General features: G+C 31.8%; 1 long non-coding RNA gene across 2 annotated transcripts in view; it reads left to right on the forward strand.

Annotated features, from left to right (window-relative positions):
- Positions 1-25,247, forward strand: part of LOC129049756 (uncharacterized) — a 57,436-nt gene extending 32,189 nt beyond the window's left edge. Inside the window, exons 3-9 of one of the 2 annotated variants that reach the window (XR_008513063.2) lie at positions 871-1,024; positions 5,128-5,196; positions 8,157-8,205; positions 17,797-17,930; positions 19,015-19,396; positions 21,558-21,644; positions 25,032-25,247. This is a non-coding gene — a long non-coding RNA (uncharacterized LOC129049756). The remainder of the gene's footprint in view (positions 1-870; positions 1,025-5,127; positions 5,197-8,156; positions 8,206-17,796; positions 17,931-19,014; positions 19,397-21,557; positions 21,645-25,031) is intronic. The other variant, XR_008513064.2, reaches the window with a different exon arrangement.
- The last annotated feature ends 837 nt before the right edge of the window (positions 25,248-26,084 follow it).

Here is a 26,084-nt window from a genome sequence, read left to right on the forward strand (position 1 = left end):
GTTTAGACCATTTACATTCTAGGTTAATGTTGATATGTGATGTTTTGTTGATTTCATGGTGTTTAGATTGTTTCTTTCTAGTTTTGATTGTGTAATTTTCTTTATGTGGTTTGTAGGCTGTGTACTCACTTGTGTTTTTATGATAGTGAGGACTAAACTCTGATTTTTATCTATCTCAAATTCTTATCTAAGGGGTCTGGGGAGTCATGCCATACAGATCATAGATTCTCATTAGGTGGGTTTTATTTAACCCTATATATTGTGATTTACTTTCCAACCTGACTCTGGCATAACATTATGAGACAAGGAAGAAAATAAAAATATTTTACCCCAAAACATGTTTCTTTGCTATATTTTGAAATGTTCCCCCAAAGATATTCTTTGTGGGTGAAAATTTGCATCTGTAAATAACCTCTATTAATATAGCTAGATATTTGCTTCCAGACCTTCCCAATCCTAAAGAGATTATCTAAGATCTGAAAGGGAAACACTTGTTATCTATTGTTTCTAAGGGCAGCCACTATAAGACTTCAAAAGAACTTTGGTCTCCACAATCTTTATCTTAACCTGAACCTTCCCTTTCTATCAATCCCAGGTCTTCAGACAAACTCAACCAATTGTCAACCAGAAAATGTTTAAATTCACCTATATCCTGGAAGCCCCCCACTTTGAGTTGTCCTGCCTTTCTAGACCAAACCAATGTATTTTTTAAATGTATTTCATTGATGTCTCATCCCTCTCTAAAATGTATAAAGCCAAGCTGCATCTCAATCACCTTGGGCATATATTCTCAGGACCTCCTGAGGACTGTGTCATGAGCCATGGTCTCTCATATTTGACGCAGAATAAATCTCTTCAAATATTTTACAGAGCTTGACTCTTTTCATTGGCAATAAATGGCACCCAACATGGGGCCTCAGAGAAGACTCAGGAGCCCCAAGCAGTTGTCTGAAATCAGAGCTAAGGTACCAGCCAGGGCCAATTGAAGACTCACGAAGTTCAAGCTTCTCCTTTGGTGGAACTGGTAAGTCCTCCTGAGCCCTGTACCTCCCATTTTGGTTAATGGTCCTCGATTTATTCTGAGCTGGTTTTTCTCCTAGGAATTTGTTGTTTAAGGATCATAATTGGAGTTTGTATATGCATTTCTAAAAGGTCTTCCCTATTGCTTTTTCTCTCAGACATAATCTCAAAATTTGGATTATCTGTGTGAGGAACTGAACTTTGATTATTTACCTAGGCCACAGCTCAGTTCCTCCTTTAAAAAAAATAGGGTGGGGAAGAAATAATCTAAGAATAAGAAAAAAACAAGGAAAAAGAGCCCCCCTTTGGGCACTTCATAGGTTTTATGGCACCTCTACTTCTTGCCAGAGTTTATGTAAAATGGTAATAATATGGTCTTTGTGCACATTTTACATTAAGGAAAAAGAGACCTAAGGTTGACCTGCAAACTACAGAATTTTTAAGTTTTCTTTCTCTATTTTCTTTTCTGCCTGCTTTAAATCTGCTGTGACTTTTCTACTAGGGGAAACAAAACAAAACAAAAACAAAAAAACACAATAACACTGTTTGGATCTAACAGGTTTTGTTTTGTTTTTTCAACTTGGCAAATTTATATTCATCTCATGGCCATAGTACTAAAGTAAAGTTATAGGATCTTTTGGTGTGTATGTGTATGTATGTATATATGTATGTGTATATTTAAAGGCCTTTTTAAAATGCATAATTTTACATTTAATTGGCAGCTAAATTTGTTTTAATTTCCCTCTAGCACACCAAACTTTTTCTCCCCATACCTTATGATGTAAATTTTGTTACTTGATCTTAATCTGAGTCGTTTCATTTAATATGCAAATTTAGGGCTATTTAGCTGACTACTTCCTAGGGTGATGTAACATGTTATCAAGAATTTGAAATTTCATCAATGTAATGGACTAGTGTGATAGCCTGTGGAAGGAAAAGCAATGAAAGTCTCTCTGAACTATATTATGACACAAAGCTGAAGAGTTGATATACCCCAGATGTAGGACAGTAAAGGTATATTGCTGGCTTTGCCAGCTGAAGGCAAATTGCTTCTGGTGAGCCTTATGGACAGGAATGTAGAAGAAGGCATTTGCCAGATCAGTGGCTGTATATCAGGTATCAGGAGATGTGTTAATTTGTTCAATCAATGAAACCACATCTGGTAAAGCAGCTGCAATTGGAGTCACCACATGGTTAAGTTTATGATAATCCACTGTCATTCTCCAAGATTCATCTCTCTTCTACACAGATCAAAGAGGAGAGTTGAACAGGGATGCTGGGAATCATCACCCCTGCATCTTTCAAGCCTTTGATGGTGGCACTAATCTCTGTGATCCATCCAGGGATGCAATATTGTTTATGATTTACTATTTTTCTAGGTAGAGGCAGCTCTAATGGCTTCCATTTGGTCTTTCCCATCATAATAGCCCTCACCCTACCAGTTAGGGAACCAATGTGGGGATTCTGCCAGCTGTTAAGTATGTCTATACCAACTATGCATTCTGTGGCAAATGACCACAGGATGAGTCTGGGGACACACTGGAGCCAATGTAAGTCAGACCTGAGATCAAATTCCATTAATTGCCTAACCTCCATAAGCTGCTACTTTAACTGCAGGACCATAATGATGTTTTGGGTTCCCTAGAGTCAATGTGAGCTCAGAGCCAGTGTCTAGTGGTTTCCAAAAGGTCTTATCATTCCCCTAACCTCAGTAAACATTTACCCTGCCAAAAGGCCATATGCTGCTATGAATAAATACCTGAGGCTAAGTAATTTATATATATATGCATATATAATATATATTCTCTCTCTATTATATATATGTGTATATATATATATATATATATATATATATATATATATAAGTTTAATTGACTCACAGTTCTTCATGGATGGGGAAGCCTCAGGAAACTTAGACAATCATGGCAGAAGGGGAAGCAAACACATCCTTCTTCACATGAAGGTGGGAAGGAGAATTGCCAAGCAAAGTGGGGAAAAGCCCCTTTTCATCAGATATCATGAGAACTCAGTCACTATCATGAGAACAGCATGAGGGAATCACACCTATGATCTAATAACCTCCCCTGAGGTCCCTTTCCCAATACGTGAGGATTACATTTCAGATTACAATTCAAGATGAGATTTGGGTGGGGACACAGAGCTGGATCATATCATTGTGAACTAATGATTTAAATTTAAGACCTCAAACTATAAGAGTCCTGAAAGACAACTTAGGAAATACTCTTACCGACACTGGCCTTGGCAAAAAAATTTTGGCCAAGTCCCTAAAAGCAATGACAACACAAATAGGAAAGTGGGACTTAATTAAACTAAACAGCTCCTGCAAAGCAACAGTAATTATCAACAGAGCAAACAGACTATCTACAGAATAGGAGAAGATGTTCACAAACAGTGCATCTGACACAGATCTAACATCCAGAATCTTTAGGGAACTTAAATCAACAAGTAAAAAACAAGCCTATTAAAACTGGGCAAAGGACATGAACAAACACTTCTCGAAAGCAGATGTAGAAAGTAGTGACTATCTCTTTTAGGATTTTTTTTTTTTTAATTTGAAAACAAAAGTATATTCAGCCAAATTGTTGGTTTAAGGCTACCTTTTGGCTGAACTATTCAAATGAAGCAATTGAATTCTAGTCTACTATATAAAAAGTATACGCTTCTTAAAGAAAGATTGTGTGCCAATAAGAAATGTGAAAAATTATATTGATACAAAGGCAATCCCTGTCACATGTAAAGTCTATTTTTATGTCACAAACACAATTTTTTCTGAGCATAGCTTGTCATTTCTATGTTTTCCTCAGTATTATTTAAAAAAAAAAGCAAGTTGTGAATGTAAGCAATGATTTGAAAGCAAGGTTAACGTAATAGTCTTCAACATTCCTGTCATCTTCCAATTAAAACTAATAGGATAATGTATGATGACAGTACAAGTCAATATTAATAATGCAATTAACTTTCTACATTGAAAATATAAAATTTGTGACAAGGTGAAGCATTTTTGCTTGGTTTATTTTTCTTTTGCCTTTTACTGTTTTCATTTAAGCAACTAAATATTTATGGATAGCAGCCAAAACAAGTTTATCTTCTATTAAATTTCATTTTTGAGAATTTCTAGGGTCATAAGTGGTTTCCAGTGTGCAGAGAAGTGATTATAAAGTTACAGAAATGTTTTAATCTATTTAGCTAAGGGTTCTTTGAAATTACAAATCATGTAAAGCAGATTATATTAGCCATCATTTGCAAAGGGTTTACTTTGTATAATGTTATTTTTTACATATGTGGCAAACTTATTCAATGATGCTTCAATTGATTAAAGTATTTTTGGGAATATAGCTTCTGAAACTTTCTCCAAAGATATGATTAAACCCTTTCTGGACAAAATTATTATTATTCCTAACATTAGTTTTATGGTTTCTAAAAAATTAAATATATCTCTATATAATAGCAAATCCTTTCCTAAATATAATGTAGCTATTAGAATTGAAACTATTGATTCATATTTTACCCATTGGTAGAAAAAATCCTCAAAAATAATTTCAAATAATAATTGTATTATATGTTTCTTCCAGTTGATTTTGTAAGTTGTCATATGCTAAGAAGTATTTAAAAATTGAAATATTTAAGTCTTTTGTTTTTTTGTATTTAATTCAACTTCTTAAAGTAATTCTGAAAATAACTGAATAAAGTAATTCTGAAAATAACTGAAAATAACTTCTGAAAATAACTGCTTCTACACTTTAAGTAATTTTGTCACCTTTTTTCAGAATAACATATCAAATAATAGATAACAATAGTCCGACATGTAAAAATAATTTTACAAATGGTGTCACTGATATTATAAAATTGCTTAGAAAATATATAGTATTAAATAATTCTCTTTTAATAAAAAAATCACTAAGTATGTTTTTCTTCTCTCAATTTTTTATCTTTTCATCTAATTAGTTGAATAAAATACACTTGACTGAACAATAAGAGTTTGAATGGCAAGGGTCCATTTACCTGCAGATTTTTTTCAGTAAATTTCTCCTGCCTTCCCTTTTACTTTTTTAATTTAATTTGCCTTTGCAACCTCTGAGACAATAGGACAGTAGGACCCTTCCTCTTCATCCTCAGCCTACTCAACATGAAGATGATGAGAATGAAATCTTACAGGTGATAAAAATGATAATCTATTTTCACTAGTGAATAGTGAGTTTATTTTATCTTCCTTATGATTTTGTTCATAACATTTTATTTTCTCTAGCTCACTTATTTGTAAGAATACAGTATATAATACATATAACATACAAAATATGTATTAATTGACTGTATGTTATCAACAAGGCTTCTGGTTAACAGTTAGCTTTTAGTAGTTAAAATTTGGGGGAATCATATATTATATGTGGAGTTTTGACTACCCGGTGAGGGGAGTTGGTGCTTTTCACCCCTGCATTATTCAAGGGTCTATGTACTATACCGCCCTAATTCAATAACACTTTCTGGCAGAACCTTGTCCTAAAAATAACTCTGGCTTATTTAAGTATCCATTATGCATGATAAACATTTAAAATCATGCCAAAGACATGTTCTGACTTCCAAACAATTTAAGTTCTGGAGTCAGACTACCTGCGTTTCAGTCCAATTCTAATTTTTGTTACCTTGGGAACATTTTAGCAGTCTCCTTTAGTAAACATCTGGGCCATGGTGATAGTAATAATAATACATATCTTATGATGTTGGTCTGGGAATTAAATTAAACATTTCATCTAACTACTTAGCACTTTATCTGTCATTTAGACATTTTATAGCTTTTCTTCATGATTTTCTGCCCAGGACCATATGTTCAGGTGATGCAAATTATTTTAAACTTGGTCTTACCAAAAATAATTATTAACAAAAGTAAATGTTAAATTTCTGCAACTAAATAAGCATTTGCAAAAAGCAAATAAAAGACTTTAAGTTGTCTTTTTCTTAATCTTTGTTCTGTAGCTTTTGTGTATTAACTTTGAAAGATGCGAAGCGTCACTTTATCTCTTTGTTTCTGCCTCATGAACACTGACTTCCTGAATACAGAAAAATAATTTGTTGCTGATTGCAGATTTTCTAGCCATTTATTTTTCTGATGCATCATGCTTGTTTGATAATAAGCACATCTTTATTTTCTATTTGCAAATTTTATAATGTAATTTTAGATGTAGCCTACATCAGGCATCTCAAAATTTTGAATGGCTTTTAAGCTAGTACATCGAAGCCATTTCACTTTTTTTTTCTTATATTTATTCATTTACTAAACCACTAGAGGGAAATAAAGCACATCATCCTTTTCCATAGTGAGTGCCAATGATTGGGTTACTAGACCTTATCAAGGCTCTGACTTTCATATTTATTCTAGCAGCTATGCTTTTCTTCTCTCAGAGTCAAAGTAAAGGCAAGATAATATTCCTTCAATTACATGGTTTTCAGTATGCTAATAACCTTTCATCTCAGCTACATTGTTGAGAGCTAAAACAAGAATAAAGAAACTCTGGGCATAGACTTATCTCCAAATGTCTGTATTGGCAAATGAAGAAGACATCTCATATAATGTGCCTTGAAATTGTTTCAAATATTTTAAGTAAAAAATAATGTATATGTCTACTAATTTACATAAATTACTCTAAAACATAAATATGAAATGTGAAATATAATAATAGCAAAATAATAATTTATATAAATGAAAGGCCAAACTAGTATTAGGTTTTACTTCCCCTTACTTATCTGTTCCTTTAAAAGAAAGATTGAAAGAGAGATGATTCAGTGCTTGTCAGATAAGGCAGGTCTTGAGAAATTACTTTTCACACTAAAATAAGATGAAAATATGTCATGATAATGGGAATCATTAAATTTCTTTTTCAGTTTTGCATGTGTAACTTTTGAGTAGGGTACAATTAAAGAAATGAAAATGGTTAATAAATAAATATACCACATTGGAGCGTATTTTATAAAATTTCTTTTCTTTTTATAATATATGTTTTTTATAGAAACTTTGAATAAAAATATCACATTTTAAAAATTCCTAAGTAGCCATTGGAGTTACTTAAGCATGTTAAAATGCTAATGGGAATTGTGTATTTGCCCTTATTTAGTACACATATGCTTAAGTTAGAAACATATTAATTTAGCTTGCTGCTCCCCTTAGCTAATCCCCCAACCCCCTATGTTCAACTCAATTATATATGTCCCATATGTTTTATCATTTGTATTTGGAGATATATGTTGTTGTCAGTTTTGAATTATAAATGACATTTTTTTGTTGTCAATTCTACCATACATATTACAAGTGTTACTTAAGACAGTTAGCAAAGAGTTAGTTTTAATTTTTTTGTCCATTCATATCACTATTATCTTCCTGCAAAATTACTGTAATACAGTTAACAGTGTGAGGATAGTATTTCCAAAAGATTCTGGTATTCTGATCATAACTGTGATTTTGTAGTATTAACTAAGATAGTATTTTTTTCGTGGATTTTAAAAATATTTAAATTTTTAATTCGAACACATTTCAAACCTAAAATAACAAAATAATTTTACATATAATCATATGTTATTTTTTGTAATTAAACCTCCATTATATTACCTTTAGCTCATTTTATTTTTCCTTTTAGAAATAAAATCTTGCAGGCACAGGCAAAAGTCCACATACTGATTTTTTTCTCTTTCTCATTCCCCAGAGATAATCAAATTTCTGAAATTGGCATCATTTCTGTATTTCCTACTTTTTTGTGTATATTTTAATATGTAATATTCACACCACATATAGCATTGCTTTTCTCTGCTCCTTGAAATGTTACATAATAATGGACTCAAGAAGCTGTTTATGATTTTATATGTAAATGTAGACGAACGAATTTGGCCAGAATTATTCCAGCTAAGTATTGTCCTTTTTGATTTTAGTATGAAATAAAATGACACTAAAAATATGTACTTGGGGTTCAAGTTCTGGATAAGCTATACAGTCATATGCTACCCTTGTGTCCTAAATTAAGCATTAAGCTGAGGACTCTAATAAGTAAATAGAGTAGGTAGAATAAAGACACCAGAATTCAAAACACCATTAAAGTTTCAGTGAATTTATCATTTTTCTCCTTCCATAGTCTCCCTGGCTTGAAATCATTGCACCAGAAGAGGCACTGGGACACAGAGGTAATTTCAAGAAAGCTCCTCTACTTCCTGATAAAGGAATGTAAAGGGAAACTTCTGACACTTAGAGACTGTGTATTCTTATATTTTTGTTTTATTTTCTTTTCTCCATTCTTCTTTGTGCCAGTCCTCAAACAAGTATAGAGAGATGACCCTGAGTTTGTTAAGAAGCATATACTGAAACACTACAGCTAGCATCCTACTTAAAAATTAGTGTCTTTTTTCCTGAGAGTGGGAACATGTCATGGTTATCTACTGTTAGTACTCTTATTCAGCATAGTACTACGAGTTCTAGACATTAAAATAAAGCAAAAATGAATGAATGAAACAAAAGGTATTCATATTAAAAAGGAAGAAATCAAACTGTTTTTGTTTACAGGTGAAATGATTTTTTTATTAAGAAAATACCAAGGAATCTAAAAAAAAAAAATAGAACAACAACAACTGGTAGAGTTAAAACGGAAGTTCATAATCGTCATAGAATACAAAATGAACACACAAAAATGTATTGTGTTTCTACATACTAGCAACCAATATATGGACACCAAAACTTAAATGATGCAGTATCACTTACAATTGTCCTAGATGTAATTCTAACAAAACATGTAATAGATTTGTATCTTAAGACTAAAAAATTCTAATGAAAAAAATAAAAGATATAAACAAATCATACCATGTTTAAATAAAACATACAGTATTCATAGATTGGAAGACAGAAAAGAAAGATTTAAATTCTAACCAAATTAAACAGATTTAATTCAATTTTTATAAGAATTCTTGAAAGATTATGTATACAGAGATACATGATTATTCTAAAATTTATGTGGAACAGCAAAGGAAATAGAAAACCAAATTATTCTTAAAAATATAATAAAATAGGGGCTGGGCGTGGTGGCTCATGCCTTTAATCCCAGCACTTTGGGAGGCCAAGGTGAGCAGATAATGAGGTCAACAGATCAAGTCTACCCTGGCCAACACGGTGAAACCCCGTCTCTACTAAAAATACAAAAGTTAGCTGAGTTGGGTGGTGCACGCCTGTAGTCCCAGCTACTTGGGAGGCTGAGGCAGGAGAATTACTTGAACTGGGAGGTGGAGCTTGCAGTGAGCTGAGATTGCACCACTGCACTCCAGCCTGGCAACAGAGTGAGACTGCATCTCAAAAAAAAAATAATAATAATAATAATAAAATAGGATCATGGTACCTGAAATTAAAGTTTATCACATAATCATAGTTATCATTTGGAATTCATGGAAGAGTAAACACGAATAGAATAGAGGACTCAGAGATGAACTCTCAACTGAATTTGACAAAGGAACAAAATTAATGAAATCTTAAATTAAATGAAATTTGGCATAAAGCTACCTCCATACTTTGAAGCTCTACCTAGAAAACTGCAACCTCACTTATTATGTAAGCTGAAATGTTACTTAGAAGTATATTCTTGTAACAAATAGTTGAGTCTCAGTCAATCATAGTAACTGAGCTTCAGCCAATCACAGGCTGCCAACTGATAAGAATGTCCATATAAGGCAAATGAGTAATCATACCATGTACAAATAAGTCAGTATATTTGATCAAGCTGTTTCTGTACAATACTTCCTTTTTCTCTATAAACACTTCCTGTCCACATTGTTGAGTGGAGCTTTCTGAACCTCTCATTATTTTGAGGGCTGCCCAATTCATGAATTATTTTTGCTCAAACACATTTTGCTAAATTTAATTTATCTAAGGTTTTACTTTTAACAGAAGGAAGGATACACTTTTACTAGAGTAATAGGACTCCCGTAGGCAAAACAAAGGTAAAAAATAAAAAAATAAAACTAAGCTAAACATTATATCCTATACAAAAATTGGCTCACAATACATTACTATACATATAATGTTACAGATAATATATTACAAATATACAAAACAATAGTGATATGGCTTGGATCTTTGTCCCTACCCAAATCTCATCTTGAATTGTAATCTCTATGTGTCAAGGGAAAAAAACTGGTGAGAGGTGATTGGATTATAGCTGCAGTTTCCCCTATGCTGTTCTCATGATAGTGAATGAATTTTCATGAGGTCTGATGGCATTATAAGTGTCTGACATTTCCCCTGCTTGCTCTTCTCTCTCTGGCCACCACGTGAAGACAGTCCTTGCTTCACATTCACCTTGTGCCATGATTATTAGTTTCCAGAAGCCTCTCTAGCCATGTGGAACTGTGAGTCAATTAAATATCTTTCCTTTATAAATTACCTGGCCTTGTGTAGTATCTTTATAGCAAGTGTGAGAATGGACTAATATAAATACTATAAACACTTTACAGAAAAAAAGTTGAGAAAATTGTCAGAACCTAGGGTAAGCTAAGAGTTCTTAGACTTAACACTGAACTGTGATCCCTAAAATAAATACAATCTATAATTTGGACACAATAAAAATTAAAAATATATTCAGTTAAGTAGATGAAAAGACAAGTTATGGGCTTGGAAAAAAATATTTGCAAATCACTTATCTGACAAAATATTCGTGCCCAAATTACATAATAACTCTCAATAAAACTGTTCATGTATAGACAAAATACATAAACAGATATTTTACTGAGTAGAGTGTTAAGAGGTAGAAAATGAGCACATAGAATGCTGTTTATTATCTTAGTCTATTAGGAAAATGTAAATTAAACCATGAAGAATTATAAGTACATATCTAAATATACATTATAATGCCTAAAATTAAAAGCAGTGGCAGCACCAAATGTTGGCAGAAATGTGGAGAAGTTGGATTACTAAAACATCTCTGAAGGGAATGTAAAATGCTTCAGTCATTTTATACTTTGTGAAACAAATTGGCAGTTTGTTAAAAATCTAAAAGCAATTACTAAACACTGAGCAAGTGTAATAATACTGCTTTCAGAGAAATGAAAACTTATGTTCACCCTCAAATTTGGTAATGGATATTTGTTCATAGCAGCTTTATATGTAATAGCCCAAAGCAGGAAGCAACCAGTATGTTATTTACAGGTAAATCGTTAAACAAACTGTGTTATATACATATCATGGACTACTACTCAGCAATAAAAATAAATAACTATTGATTCAAGCAACAACTTCGATGGATCTCCAGAGAATTATACTGAGTAAAAAATAAAAACAGCGCAATCCCCAAAGATTAATGCTTTATGATACCTTTTACGTAATACTATCACAATGGTAGAATTATAGAGATGGAAAAAAGTTAGTGCTTGTCAGGTGTTAAGAACAGCGGCACAGATTGGTCAGGAAATGGGTAGTTATAAAAGGGCAACACAAGAAATTCTTGTGGTGATAGACTTGTCCTGTATCTTGTCTGAATTAATGCCAATATCCTGGTTGTGATATTAGTCCTGTATCTTGTCTGAATTAATGCCAATATCCTGGTTGTGATATTGTACTACATTTCTGCAAGGTATTACCAGTGGGGTATTGGGTAAAACCTAAAAGGGATGTTTCTGTATTACTTCATACAATTTCATGTGAATCTTCAATTAAATAAAAAGTGTAATTAAAAATAATTTTGATCACCTTATTCAATGAGATAAAAGTCTAAGATTTAGAATTTTAGTAGAGAGGTGGAAAATAAAAGTAACAGATATGGAAAAATAGAACCCATGAAACAGAAAAATATAATATATAATATTAACAAGTAAGGTGACCTATTTAAGAACATATTAGAGAGAGATGAAGAGAGAATTAAGAAAATGTTGGATAAAATAGTCAAAGTGAAACATAGAGAAATGACAGGATAGAAAATTCAGAAGAGCAAATAGGAGGGAAAGAAGGTAAAGTGAGAAATCCTCATATATTTAAATGGAATTTTAGAAGAACATGTAAGGAATAATGGAAATTTCCATGAATGAGTAATTTCCAAATCTGATAAAACATATCAAGTTATAGAATAAAAGCTCTGTGAATTAAAAGATGGAACAATGAAAATCATCTACATTATAGGTGATTACAGTGCAAGAAAAGACAGAGAAAATTTTGAAAAAACAACCAAAGGAAAAAGAAAGCTTATATTCAAATTAGCAACAATTAGACCACTAAATATGTTGCTCTTCAACAACAATACAATTAATATAGCCATGAAGACACAAAAACTATCAAAATTTGGCAAATGTATTCATATTAATAATAACATTTAAAAAGTTATTTTCAGACCTAAAAACTGAGGGAATTATTACTAGAACATATGCACTAAAGAAATTCTAATGACTATTTGCCAGGCAGAATAAAAATAATACAAGCTGGAGGATCAGAGATACAAGAAGTGTCCAAAAGCAAGAACAATTTTAAGTATGTGAGTAAATTCTAAATTAACTTAAATGTGTAACATAATTTTATATAGTAATATAGTAATATTTATTATTATATAATTATTATTTTTGTATACACACACATATATGAGGTTGAATTGTGTCCCCCCAAAATTCATACATTGAAATACTAATCTCCAGTACCCCAGAAGGCTCAGAATGTGACCTTATGTGAAAATAAGGTCATTACAGGTGAAATTGGTGTAGATTAGGTCATACTGGAATAGGGGGACCCCCCAATCCAATGTGACAGGTGCCCTTATAAATAGAATACTGTGTGAGATCGAAACAGAAATCTGGGTAATATAGTTGCAACCAAGTGGCATCAAAGAGTGCCAGGAAACCATCAGAAGCTAAGAGAGAGCACAGAGCATATTCTTCCTCACAGCCCTCAGAGGATATCAACCTTCCCAATAGCTTGATCTCAGACTTTTAACCTCTAGAACATTAGGGCAATAAACTCCTATTCTTTAATGAAGCCAGTTTCTGGTATTTTGTTACTACAGGTTTGTTATACCATATATACATACACCATATATACACACACACACCCCATATATATATATATATATATATATATGCACACCATATATATACCTTGTGTGTATATATACCATATATATGACATATATATACATATGGTATATATATGACATATATATAGATACACACATATATGCATATAGATTTGAAAACACTAGAGTGAGTTAACATGTATTAAGGGCCTTTTACTGTCCAAAAAGTAAACAGTAATAAGAAACAATTTCGTATGGTAGTAATCAAAGTTTCATGTTGTAGTCTGCATGTTAATCAATAAAAATGTAGTAAAATAATGTTTAACAACCACAGAAATCATGAGAAAAAACTATTAAAACAATTAATTAAATAAGTCACAAATAGAGAATGGAACAAAGAGTAGGAAAATTATAAAATGAGGGATTGAAACATAAATATATCAGATTTCCTCAAATATAAACTTGCTGAAGTTGACACTTAACAGAAAAATTTCCTCAAATATAGACTTACTAAAGTTGACATTTAATAGAAAAATTTCCTCAAATATAATTTTGCTAAAGTTGACATTTAATAGAAAAATATAGTTAAGTTATATTTATGAGGAGAAAACAAACAACCTCTATGTTGTTCATTGAAGCAAAAAGTACGCAAAATGTTTGAAAGAAAAAGATGGACAAAGATGTCATGCCAACCTTAACTAAATAAAAGCTGGTGCTACTGTATTAATATCAGACAGGTTGTCTCTAAGACTGAAACCATGACCAGCAGTATGCTGAATTACCTTATAGGGATAAAGGGCACTTCAACCACCAAAGATGATGAAAATTCTTAATGTGAATATGTGTAGCGAAATAATGAAATATAATCCACAAAAATACATATTTACAGGAAGAAGTAGGCAAGTATAAAATTTACTACAATTTTGTGACAACTTGTAGAAAATGATGAAAAATTCTGGAAAGCTTAAGTAAATAAATAAAAACAAATTGAAAGAAAATCAGAAAGTTTGACCAAATGGATATTGTATCCCTAACTGCAGGTTGCATGCTTGACCAAAAGGAAACCTCAACACATTTCAAAAGATTGAAATCATAGAAATTACATTATCTGAATAGATTGAAATTAATATGTACATGAATAACCAAAAGATAGCTGAAAAAGTCATACCTTGAAATTAATAAATGTACTTCTATAAATTGTAGTTGAAGAAATCACAATGTACATAAAGACAGTGACTATACAGCAAAACATAGAGAATGTAGCTAACAGTATCTGTCTATAAGGGACAAGGTATAAGAATGAATGCGTATATCATAAAAGATCAAGTAATGACCATTATCTTCAGAAGACAGAAAAAGAACAATAAATGTAAAGAAGTAGCAATTCAAAAGCAATATGTACATGAGTAAATTAGCAAAGTCAACACTTGTTCTTTGGGAAAAAAACATTAATAAACAAACTGTTCATGCGACTAATATAAAACAAAAAGTACAAATACAATGAGTAATTTTAATACATATGATATTAGGTATTAAAATAGTGACATCACTGTAGAGTTTTCAGATATTAAAAATATAGTACGAAGACATTTTGAACAACTTTACCACAATTAATTTGAAGTTTTACACAAAATGAACAAAATTAGAAGAAATGTAAAAATATTTTTGTAACTTTGGCTGATGAACTTTGACATTGTTTTTAATCCAGATTCCAATTTTTCTGTTCACCTCCTTGCCCAGGTGTGCTGTGATGTCAGTCCAGTAGAAAGGCTTACTGTTTGTGCACTTCATACTTGCATTTGATGCATCTGTTGCTACCACTCATCCTCTTGAACTCACTTCTGATTTTAGCCTTGGCTATGGTAGGAAATCCCGTGTGGAATTAGACTGAGTTTCAGTTGACAACATCTCACTTCAACTGCTCTTTGTTTTCCCCCTGGGACTTCTCTGTCAGCACATATATCAGAGTTACTCAGGCTGCACACAAGTGAAATTCAAAAGTGTGCAGATTTAATACCATGAGGAAACCTCTCAAGCTTTTGGAGGTTAGGGGACTAAACAAATGGATTAAATGTTCCTGGCTCCCAACACCATCCTTTAGGTAGAGAATAATGGCAGGAATTTGTGTGTTTCTCAGGAGTTCCGAGCAGAATCGACTACCTTTGCCCAGAGCAGAATCTTAGTAATGCACACACAAGTTGCCTTTTTCTCCTCTCCTGCATCGTTAAATAAACTATAAATATATGAGTAGAAATTGAAGATAATACTAGAACCTGGAGATCGTTTCTTTCTTGAAGAAATACATCAAATTATACAGCAGATGCTCAGATGTAGGAAGTTCTAGTTCAACATAGAGCCTCTGTGGACACAAGTGGAAAATACCTGACACTGAGCTTTTATGTAACAACATTCTTCTTTGAAATTGAACTACATATAAAGTTATCTCACTTTCTGTAGGGAACATTATTCTGACTAAATAACAAACCTGCGTGTAATTAAATATGTGTACAAAAAGTAATATTGTGGTTGCATGTATATGGACAACACAATATGATTTATAAATCATTAAAATTAGAATGTCAAGATTATTAGTAAAGTGTCTAACTAACCCTGATAATGCAAAAAGTAAAAAGGCTGTGTTTAATTTGACATCAATAAGCTACTGCACAGAATATTGTACAGACACTCTTTTTCTCCTAACCTTCACTGCAACACTTCCATGTAGATGTTATCATTTTATAGATGAAATAGCTTCAAAAGCATTAAGTAGTTTTCTTAGAAAGTGGCAAATCAATTCATTTGTCACTATTCTGTCTCAGAATCCATAATCTTTCAGCTATGCATGGCCTTAATAAATAAACATCTATTTCTGTATTTCAGCTTTTGCTTCCATTTCTAATAGTCTAAGCCTTTTCCAGAATTAAAAAATTCTGCAAGCCCCAAGAATTTCCCTTCATTTATTTAATTTAGGTGCTATTCTTTCTTCTATAAGCAATAACTCTATTTGTGAACATCCAGTCTTCTCCAAGATTCTCCATAGCTGTGTGCTGGTAAGTAGGTTTGAAACCTCAGTGTTAACAAATTAAATACCATGCCTCTTGCATCTAGGGAAAACCTTCAGGATTCTGCTCCTTAAAGCTGTTTAGTGCATGCACTGCCCACTTCTTCTAAACATGAGATGTTCCTTGTAATGGGCTGATTCTCTACTTCTCACCAGCTCAGTCTCTTAGGAGCACAATATAATGAAGATACAATTATGAGAACATGTGTAAAATAATTTTGTTAAAAAATTGAAAAGAGAAACATAAATGAACCTTAAGAAAGAAAATGATCTGCCAGATTATTAACAAATTGATAGTAAAAAAAAGAACCAAAAATGAAGTTTTTTAGCTTTTAGTTTCTTGTTGTTATTGTTGTTGTTGTTGTTGTTTTTTAAACAAAACCTTTTAAGTAAGAACTTCAAGAGGAATAAAATCAGATTTTCTGGAAACTCTAAGAAATGTGAGGTCACTCTAATCCTAATGAGAAGTGACTTCATGATTAATTAGGTGCAATTTTATAAATTGTATCTAAGCACAGCTTCTGCATTTAAAATGTTAAGTGGTAACAAACTGTGGTCATTTAAGTGACTAACACATTTATAAAACAACATTTGCTTGACATTTAAATATAAGTTAAATATAAGTTTTGACTAGGAGTCCAATACTTATTAAGGAAAAAATTATTGTGAAAATTGTTAATGATGACAAGAAATACTTTGTTCAAGAAGGAATTACTACTGCAGTGGGGATTTGTAGTAGGAAGGAGAGATTAGGCTCAACTTTGAGAAAAAGGAAAAATAGGGATTTATAGTCCAGGAAGTGGGGAAAATTTCTAAGAGGAAACATGAGGGGCAAGGGGTATTTAGTATTCTTGCTGAAGTCAGGCCAGGGTGAAATTAGATGTCACCTGTGGGATGGTAAGGAATTAGGTATTTGATCAAATATCAAATATAATTACATACCAAAGGAAAGGGTTCTGATTAAAATAACTTAGCCAAGTTCTTGGGTAATGCAAAGACTGACAAGAAAGTCCAAAGGCCAAGGCCTTGTCTAGATCATGGCTTGGTGGAGCCTGAGTAATGTTTGGTCAAGAATCCTTTGTTATATTTTATAGTGTACTTCCTCTTTTATTTTATAGTGTTTACCTCTGTTAGCTACAATATTAGCCTTAGAGTTTTGATTTGTAATAATAGATAGATCATATTTTCTACATGTCCTTGTTTAGAAGTACAAAATGTTAGAATAGGAAGGGAACTTAGGGTATCACTAAACACAATATGTTCATTATATGTCACAAAAATTGTGGTGCAGGAATATGATAGATGCAATATTAGAACACATATTTCAGAGAACCAGATTTCTTCATTTTAGTTTTATACTTTTTGTTATATAATACTGAGATATGAAGCCACATTTTTAAATGTTCACAAAGTTTATCCCTTTTAGCAAAAGAATATTCAGTGTTCTTAAATGAAGTTATTCAATAACTGCATCCAATGGAATAAAATTGGCTTCATTTAAAATTCACAAGTTCCTTAAACACTAACTTTGGGGTCCTACTTACAATGTTATATAATTAGTTTTAATTTCATAAGATTTTTTATTTGATTCTAGCTCGGTAAACCATTTTCTTTTCATGAGGTTTTTAGGTACATGTGATTAATGTCAGCCAATATTTGATAACGTTATACTCTTATTTTTAGGAAAAGATTTCAGCTACATTAAATGTGTCAACTTGGAAGTTTGGATGGCATCAACTACATGATCAGCGGTAATTTTGAAGTAAAATTGTGGAAAATTCTTTTTGAATAACAACTACTGACTTACATCTTCTATGGTAAATAAATTATAATAATAAAATAGTGACTTTATCCTTAGATTATGCAAGTTTCTTTGAATATAAAATAGTACATATCAAGACTATTCAATTTCATATTACACACTATATTAGGATCTGATCCAGGATTTAATTAATTTTAAACAACATGTGTATAAAAATTCCCTTAACTTTTATGAAATCTAGTTATATTGTCATTGATTTACATAAGATATGTAGCAAGCACTCCATGCTTTATGAAATGTCTATTTCCCAGGTTCCACTGATAATTCTGGCAGAAGCTCTCAACCATTATTTCAAAGCCAGTATTTATATTGAAAGCCGAGTAATTTAGCATCACTTCTACATAAAGTGTCATCCTATAACATATTCTACCTTTGAAATTACAAAGACATTTACAAATTGCAGTATAAGTTGCAATTTCCTCAATTTGGATTCCATTAGAATTACCAAAGGGGAATCAAAGGCAGTGAGAAAATTGCCTTGAAATATAATTGGTTTCAACACACTCTCAAGGCCCGGAATGATTATATTAACTTCTTGCAACTATTTTTTAATAGTCTACAACTTAAACTTTTTAGTATCTCAACAGAAAAAAATTTATATTATCACTCACTACACATTGTATACCTCAAACAGCCTAGTTTTCAGAGTACCTGCATCATTTATTTATTTAAAATTTATATTTTAGATTTATAGTTCTTGTTGCTGGCTACATAAGGGTTAACTATTATCATTATTATTGCTATTAGCAGAACTTGTGAGAGCCATTAAAAATTAATTATTCTAATTAGGACCCAATGTAGCTACAGAAACTCACAAGAGATAATAGTACTGAAAAACATTTGTTAAGCCCTTACTTAAGGAAAGTACACAGTGATTTACAAATATAATTTAATTTATAATTTCATTTATTCTTCATTTAACCATCTGAGATGACTCTTCCATTTTTGAAGATGAAGCCATCTAATTAGGTCAAGGCCACACAGACATCATCTGAGTTCAGGTTATCTGACATTTTACTATTGTCTGTACCTGTACCCAAATTTTGAAATCAATCATCCTTTTTTTTTTTTCTTGAGAGGAAGCCTTGCTCTGTCGCTCAGGCTGGAGTGCAGTGGCGTGATCTTGGCTTACTGCAACCTCCACCTCCCGGGTTCCAGCGATTCTCCTGCCTCAGCCTCCTGAGTAGCTGGGATTACAGGCATGCACCACCATGTCAGGCTAAATTTTGTATTTTTAGTAGAGACAGATTTTCACCATGTTGGCCAGGCTGGTCTCGAACTCCTGACCTCAAGTGATCCACCCACCTCGGCCTCCCAAAGTGCTGGGATTACAGGCATGAGCCACCGCACCCGGCCAGAAATCTACCATACCTTCATGAACGTGCACAGACATGCAGAAACTGTATCAGCATTGTCTTACTATGTTGTTGTCTAACAGTTGGCAAAATTTTAATAACAAAGGTAAATTTTAAATATGTTTGGGAGCAATTGAGACTTGAGAAGGCATTAAATGAGAGGAAAGTGGAAATGTTCACATTTAGTCAATGTCATTTCAACAGCTATAAGTTACAAATGAAAGATTATGAAATGATATTTAGGTTTTGATGATACTGATAATAGCTATTATCTTACAATGAAGGCCCAGCATGTGTAAAGCACATGACATGCATCATTTTTCCAGCTTTCACTAAACTCTTAAGACATTTATTATCCCTGTTGATGATGATCAATCTGAAATGCAAAGTTAGTTTATCAAAAATAACCCAAGTAGTTAATGACAGAGCCATAATTAAACCCATAGAGGGAAGATATTCACTGTAATAAGAGACGAGGAGAAACTGCCACACAAACTTTTGGCTATTATTTTGAAAGCTGCTGTAAAAATAAAGGCTAGATGACAACGGCTAAAATTGCAGTAAGAACTAGGAAAAGAATTGGATGAAAATCAATTTGTTTCAACATCCTTCTGGTCTTCCTGACCACATGGAAACCTATGTTTTTCCAGATCTTAGTCTTTACATTATAATTCACAACTGACCTAAACATTCACACCACTTATTTTGATCATTTTATGACCTACTTAAGGGCTGAAAGTGTCTTACTTCTGGCTGTGTATGGCAAGTTTATATGTGAAACAGTTAAAAATGTTTCAAAATAAGATTGCTAGAACATGACTTTATCAAGCCCTTAAAACATTGTGTTCAAAGATGATAGTTTGATTTGTATTTAATTCATAATAATGAAACCAATATCTTTATTAAGATAGCTCATTTATTGAAATATCTTTAGGCAGCAGTTACTATTAGTGAATTTTACAGACAAGTATATTGAGATTTAGATAGAGGCATTAGTGTTTTAGTTAGACAAAAATAAGCAGTAACTTTGGATTCAGGAAAGCTGAAGGCAGAGCTTATGTTACTAACTATTTTCATAATTGCACATCTTTTCCTTATGTGAAGACAAAAGACTGTAGGTATTGGCACCATTAACATTTGAATGCAGAGTCCATGTACCATATTCACTGGTTACTGTTGTACCAACAAGGGTAATTTCACTGCTAATTATCAAAAAGTCATTCAATATATACAGTTAAATTGTTGGATATATTAATGAATGAATAATTGAATTAATACTAATTTATATCTCTTTTACTTAATTTAGGGTATGTTGGTGTTTTTTTCCTTCTGATACATAAAATAGCCAATAGGATGAAGATTTGTTTGTTTTCTTGTTTTTATTTTCTTTTTAAATTTATCTTTAATGTTTGCTTTATTGGGGTAATTTGCAATGTTGAAGTAATATTTGCTTTGGTTTTGAGAAGGTGTTGAAAGTATTTACTTTCTTCCTATTTAGTTTGCTCATTAAGGTTATTGTTTATTAACTAACATTTTAGAAACAAAAACAAGCGCTAAGTTTGGCAAGTAATAATTCCAGGCAATATATATAGTATACTTTTGAGAGGAGATGAGGAAAATAAGGCAAACTGGTTTTCCTACTAACAGTTTGATAAAATTTACTATTCCAAGAGTGATATCTAATGCTTATATATGCCTTTCTGTAAATATCAATCAATAAATATTGCTAGTACCCATAAATTATTTCTAATGAACAATTTCAAATGGCTGTCTCTTAGTTTTAGAGAGGTGCTGAGAGAAATGAATGCTCTACATGGTAAGATTTCCTATAAGTTATTTCAAATATATTACCTCTTCTTATTTCAACTTAGAAATTGTCCATAGGAAGATTTTTAAATAAATACTTTTTAACACTTTCTTATATGCAAAAATAAAAACAAACTATATTAATTGTAGTTTGTGATCTCAACATATTTTCAATAACTTTGTTGCAATCCTGTCTCTATTCCTTATAAATGTTCACATAAAATATATTCTTAAGACCCAGAAATCAGTCAACAAAATAACAATCTCTATTGATTACTTACTAATACATATGGAAATTGTAACAAACAGCAGATCACTAATGATAGTCTAATTTAAAAGTGGTATATATCTTTATATTTTGAAAAATATATTTATGTTATATTTTTAATTAAACCCTCTCCCTTTTTATTGCCTACCCTATATTTGAGTAAATTTGAGATAATTAGTGAACAATTTTTTAGTTTACTAGCTGAGATTGAAGAACACATGAAAATTATCAAGAATGTACTGCGGAGTATTGAAATTGCAAGTTATCATCAAAGGAAGCTGTAAGCATCAAGACTCAGTGATGTACTTTCTCTGTATTTACCATTTTAAACCAAATTTAGTGTTCTCTTTGAAGGACAATCTAAATAAAGTAGTTGTAAATTAATTTATGATAATGAATAAATATTCAAACAATTATTTTGATAGGTTTTATCCAGCAGAAACTGAGCAAATTTAATCTTACATGACATTGGGATGCTAAATTATTTGACATGCAAACAAATGTTTTAAACCACACTTTTAAATGATTTATACTGCACTACCTTTTAAAAAAGAAATAGAAGTTTCGAATAGGAAATATTCCTTTTGTCTATGAAATAAATTAAAATGCTTTTTAAATAATGTTTTATTGTAATATTTTTCAAACTCTTCCATGGAATAGAAATTTGCCAAACAGAAATTTGGCAAATATTTGCCAAATTATTCTATCATTCCAGCTACCAAAAAGGCATTGATACCAGAACAGACAAAAACCTAATGAAAAAAACAACTAAAAGTACATTTCATTTTGCTCATACATTTAAATGCAAACATTTTGAACAAATTATTGTTGACTCAAACACAGCAGTTGCTAAACAATGTATACACTATGACCAAAGTAGTTTGATGGAAGAATTGCTAAATATTGGAAAATATGTAAATATAAATTACTATGTCATATGCTTTAGATGATTTCTCCCCTCCAAATTTTATGTTGAAATATAACCTCCAATGTTGGAAGTGGGCCTGGTGGGCGGTGATTTCGTCATGTGGGCAGATTCCTCGTGAATGGCTTGTGGCTGTCCTCACCTTAGTGAGTGAATTCTTACTCTGAGTTCATTTGAGATCTAGTTGCTTAAAAGTTTGGGACTTTCCCCCTTGCTCTCTCTCTCTTGCTCCTTCTCTCATCATGTGATGTGCGGCTCCCACTTCACATGCCATCATGATTCAAAACTCCCTGAGGAAGCCAAGCAGTTGCTGGCCCTATGTTTCCTGTACAGCCTGCAGAACTCTGAGACAATTAGACCTCTTTACTTTATAAATTATCCAGTCTCAGGTATATCTGTATTAGTGATATTTCTCATATTACTTCTTTAGTCTCTATTCATAATATTAGATAATGTTCACTTTAGGTATTATCAACAGTGTTATTAGAATAGTTTGTTCATTTCACAGGACTTCGTGTTGTGTGAATCAAGCATTGTTTTCATTTTATTATATGTGAATACAATGAAATCTAATGGTTGAGGTAGAATGCCAATGTACTATAAGGCCTGCGACACTAATTAATTTGCTTTATGGAGATAATGTAAGATTCTTCTTGCTTTTCAGTCTCTGTTCTACTACAATTAAACTTTGTTCCAAGTGTTGTCTCTGTAAGTCTTTTAGGAATAATTGGGGGTGGTCATTGCATAGAAAGAGGAACTGGAGTTGGATGTGTGACAGAGAATATTATGTTTTCATTACCTTGACTGGTGCCTTAATTTGAGATTTAATTTGGAGAAGTAAAGAGAAATATAAAAGTAATACTACTACTAGTAATATACATTTATAGAATATGTTTTAGATAATATAACTCTTCAAAATAAGTTATGTGGTAGGCATTATTATTACCTTTATCTTATAAATGTGTCACTAAGGCATTCACAGGAATATCATGTGCCTCCAATTCACACAGATAGTATATGATGGAGCTGCAACACTTCAATTTATTACACATGAGATCAGCACTAAAGCATTTTTAAGCCTCTTTTCCTTTCTATTACTTATTTGCTTATATACCTTGAAAGTAGTAATATACAATACTCATATCAGTATCCTCAGAATCTGATAGTGTCTGGCACATAAACACTCAATACATATATCAATTTATGTATCGAGCAAATATGTAGTTTCTTGTCACAAAGACTCACATCCCAGGTAGCTAATGCTTAAAAAGATAAATAGCCAATAAAAACCATAAAAAGTCTAACATATCATCGATACTGAGGTGGCATAAGCCCTGAGAGAGAAGAACAAACAGTATAAGACTCAGTGGAGGGAGGTAGGAATGGTGGGAACAGTGATGTTGAGATAGAATAGAGACCCAGAGTCTATGTCCTGGGAAACCACTTTTTTTTAGTCTCTGAAGGAATTTGAGTAAAAATGATATGATCTGACATATTTTTAGGAAGACCTCTCCGACTGCTAAGTGGATGATTCACTATAAAAGATAAGAGTAAGTTTATATGGCAATGTTCATTGAGTTACATATATAGTCAAAACTAGTATGTAGTGACAAATAAAAACTTTCTTAGAAGTGGAAGGTGCCTCGTAACACTTTTAAGAAATAGCTAGCAAATGTAAACAAAATATCCGTAGTTTAGATTTCCTCGGATTCATACAAGGAAAAAAAATTTGTTCTGACTTTTAAAAGTATACATCAGCAATTAAGACTATTAACACAAATAGATAAAACAAAAGATATTGATCAAGTTATATGTTGGTATCAATGGGATAAAAATATGGAATAATTATATTCAGTAAATATATTGAGATCTTAATAATATTAATATAAAATGATTACTTAATAGTCTGATGATTAAATTTTGCCTTATGATTATTTTAACTTTAAATCAATATTTAACTTTTCTATCACTGCTTACTAAAACAAAATGATAACTGTGGGGTATCTGTAGTGTCAGTTTTACAATATTTATAAAAACATGGAAATGTTTAAATATGACATTTGTATTTCAGAAAATTTTTTCACACTAATTTGAATATAAATGAGATGAATAAATTTACATTATTGACTTACATTTATATGTCTAGGAAATAAGCATAACATTATTCTTTCCTTCAGGCAAAAAGTTGATATGCCTCATGGCGGTGTTCCCTAGGCTTGCAAATGTTCTTATGCATACCAGAAGTCATTTTTGTACTGTAATTTTGCAGAGTTTAATTAAACTATAGGTATACAAATGTAGGCATGAATTCCATTTTTTTGTCTTTTCATGACATCTGATGCATATATATGTATATGTATATATATAAAACAATGGAATTAAAATACATTGTTTTATATTATTTTTAATATGTTTTATATGATAACCTTAAATACTTCATGGTGACCAGAAAATGTGAGAATTGAACTTATTTTTTCAATGATGAGTTTCTGAGAAATACTTTGGTACAATTGGATCTTATTTAGATAAATTCCGCAAGTAATTTTTTAAAATATAGACTACCCTAAATATTTAAAATATTTAGAGCAACTAAAACGTTCTACAAACATTCTTTTAGAGTACAGTTGTATTATGTAATAGATAGGCTATGCATTTTGAAATCAGACAGTTGGCTTTGTAACTGTGCTTTTTCACTTACTAATTGTGTGGAGTTCAGCAAGTAATTTAATTTCTCATTCACAGCACTCTTGTTTGTGGAGAACAAACATAAAAGAAAGGAAGGAAGGAAGGAACCAAGGAAGGAAGCAAGCAAATATTTTTGCCAAAGCAAACACTCCCCAGAGTAAATTGATGTTGGTTGTATACTGCAGAGGGGAATGAAACAATATGGTCATGTTGGGATATTCCTATGGAAGAATATGTTTTTGTTTTTCTCTTCCTGAAGTTGATCTTATGGGAACTCAAGGGGACATAACTATTAAATTGTCTACTATTTCTTCTAAAGGCAGTTTTTACCTGTAAGATAAAGCTTTATTTTCTTTATGTTACTTCAAAAATTCAAACAGTCATACTAATTAGTGGAGATTAGAGCCAAGTATAGTGACTGGGTCCCACCATCTGAAAGTATAGCAGGGCTAGTGATTTTATCATGAAATGTATGTGCTCTATTGTGCCTGGCAAAAAAAAGGTATGTGTATATGGAACCAGCGTTCAGTGTACGATATATTCTTTTAATCATCTGACATGAAATTTGAGGATTTAGCTATTTTCTACCAATGAAAAAAATAGCTCCAATAATGTAGCATTTAATATAATATATGTTTATGGGTAATGTGGAAAAACATTATTTATCACATTACCTGTGTTTATGTGATGCAAACATGAACAAGTCTTATGGACATTGATTTGTGAAATCAAAAGGATTTTGCATTTCAAAATATCACATCATATCCTAAAATATCCGAGGCATCATTTCCTGATAAAGCCTGAAAATTACAGAAAAATCTCTGTCACTTGTTTTTATATATTCAGCTAACCATGATCATTACCTAACTCTCATAAACTTTGTACATATAAGAAAATGTACTTATATAATACAACTCCCATGGGGGATCCACTTTATGTCAGTTTTAATTGTTTAGACGCTGAAATAAATTAACCTGAGTTACACGGTTTTACCATCAACATGAAAGCTACTTCTCTGAGCTATAGGCCAGAGATTGGGTTTCTGGGGGAAAAAAAACAGTATGAGTTGTGTATTAGTCCATTTTCATGCTGCTGATAAAGACATACCTG

The sequence above is a fragment of the Pongo abelii genome, chromosome 15 (assembly GCF_028885655.2).
Source record: "Pongo abelii isolate AG06213 chromosome 15, NHGRI_mPonAbe1-v2.0_pri, whole genome shotgun sequence".
Lineage (NCBI taxonomy): Eukaryota > Metazoa > Chordata > Mammalia > Primates > Hominidae > Pongo > Pongo abelii.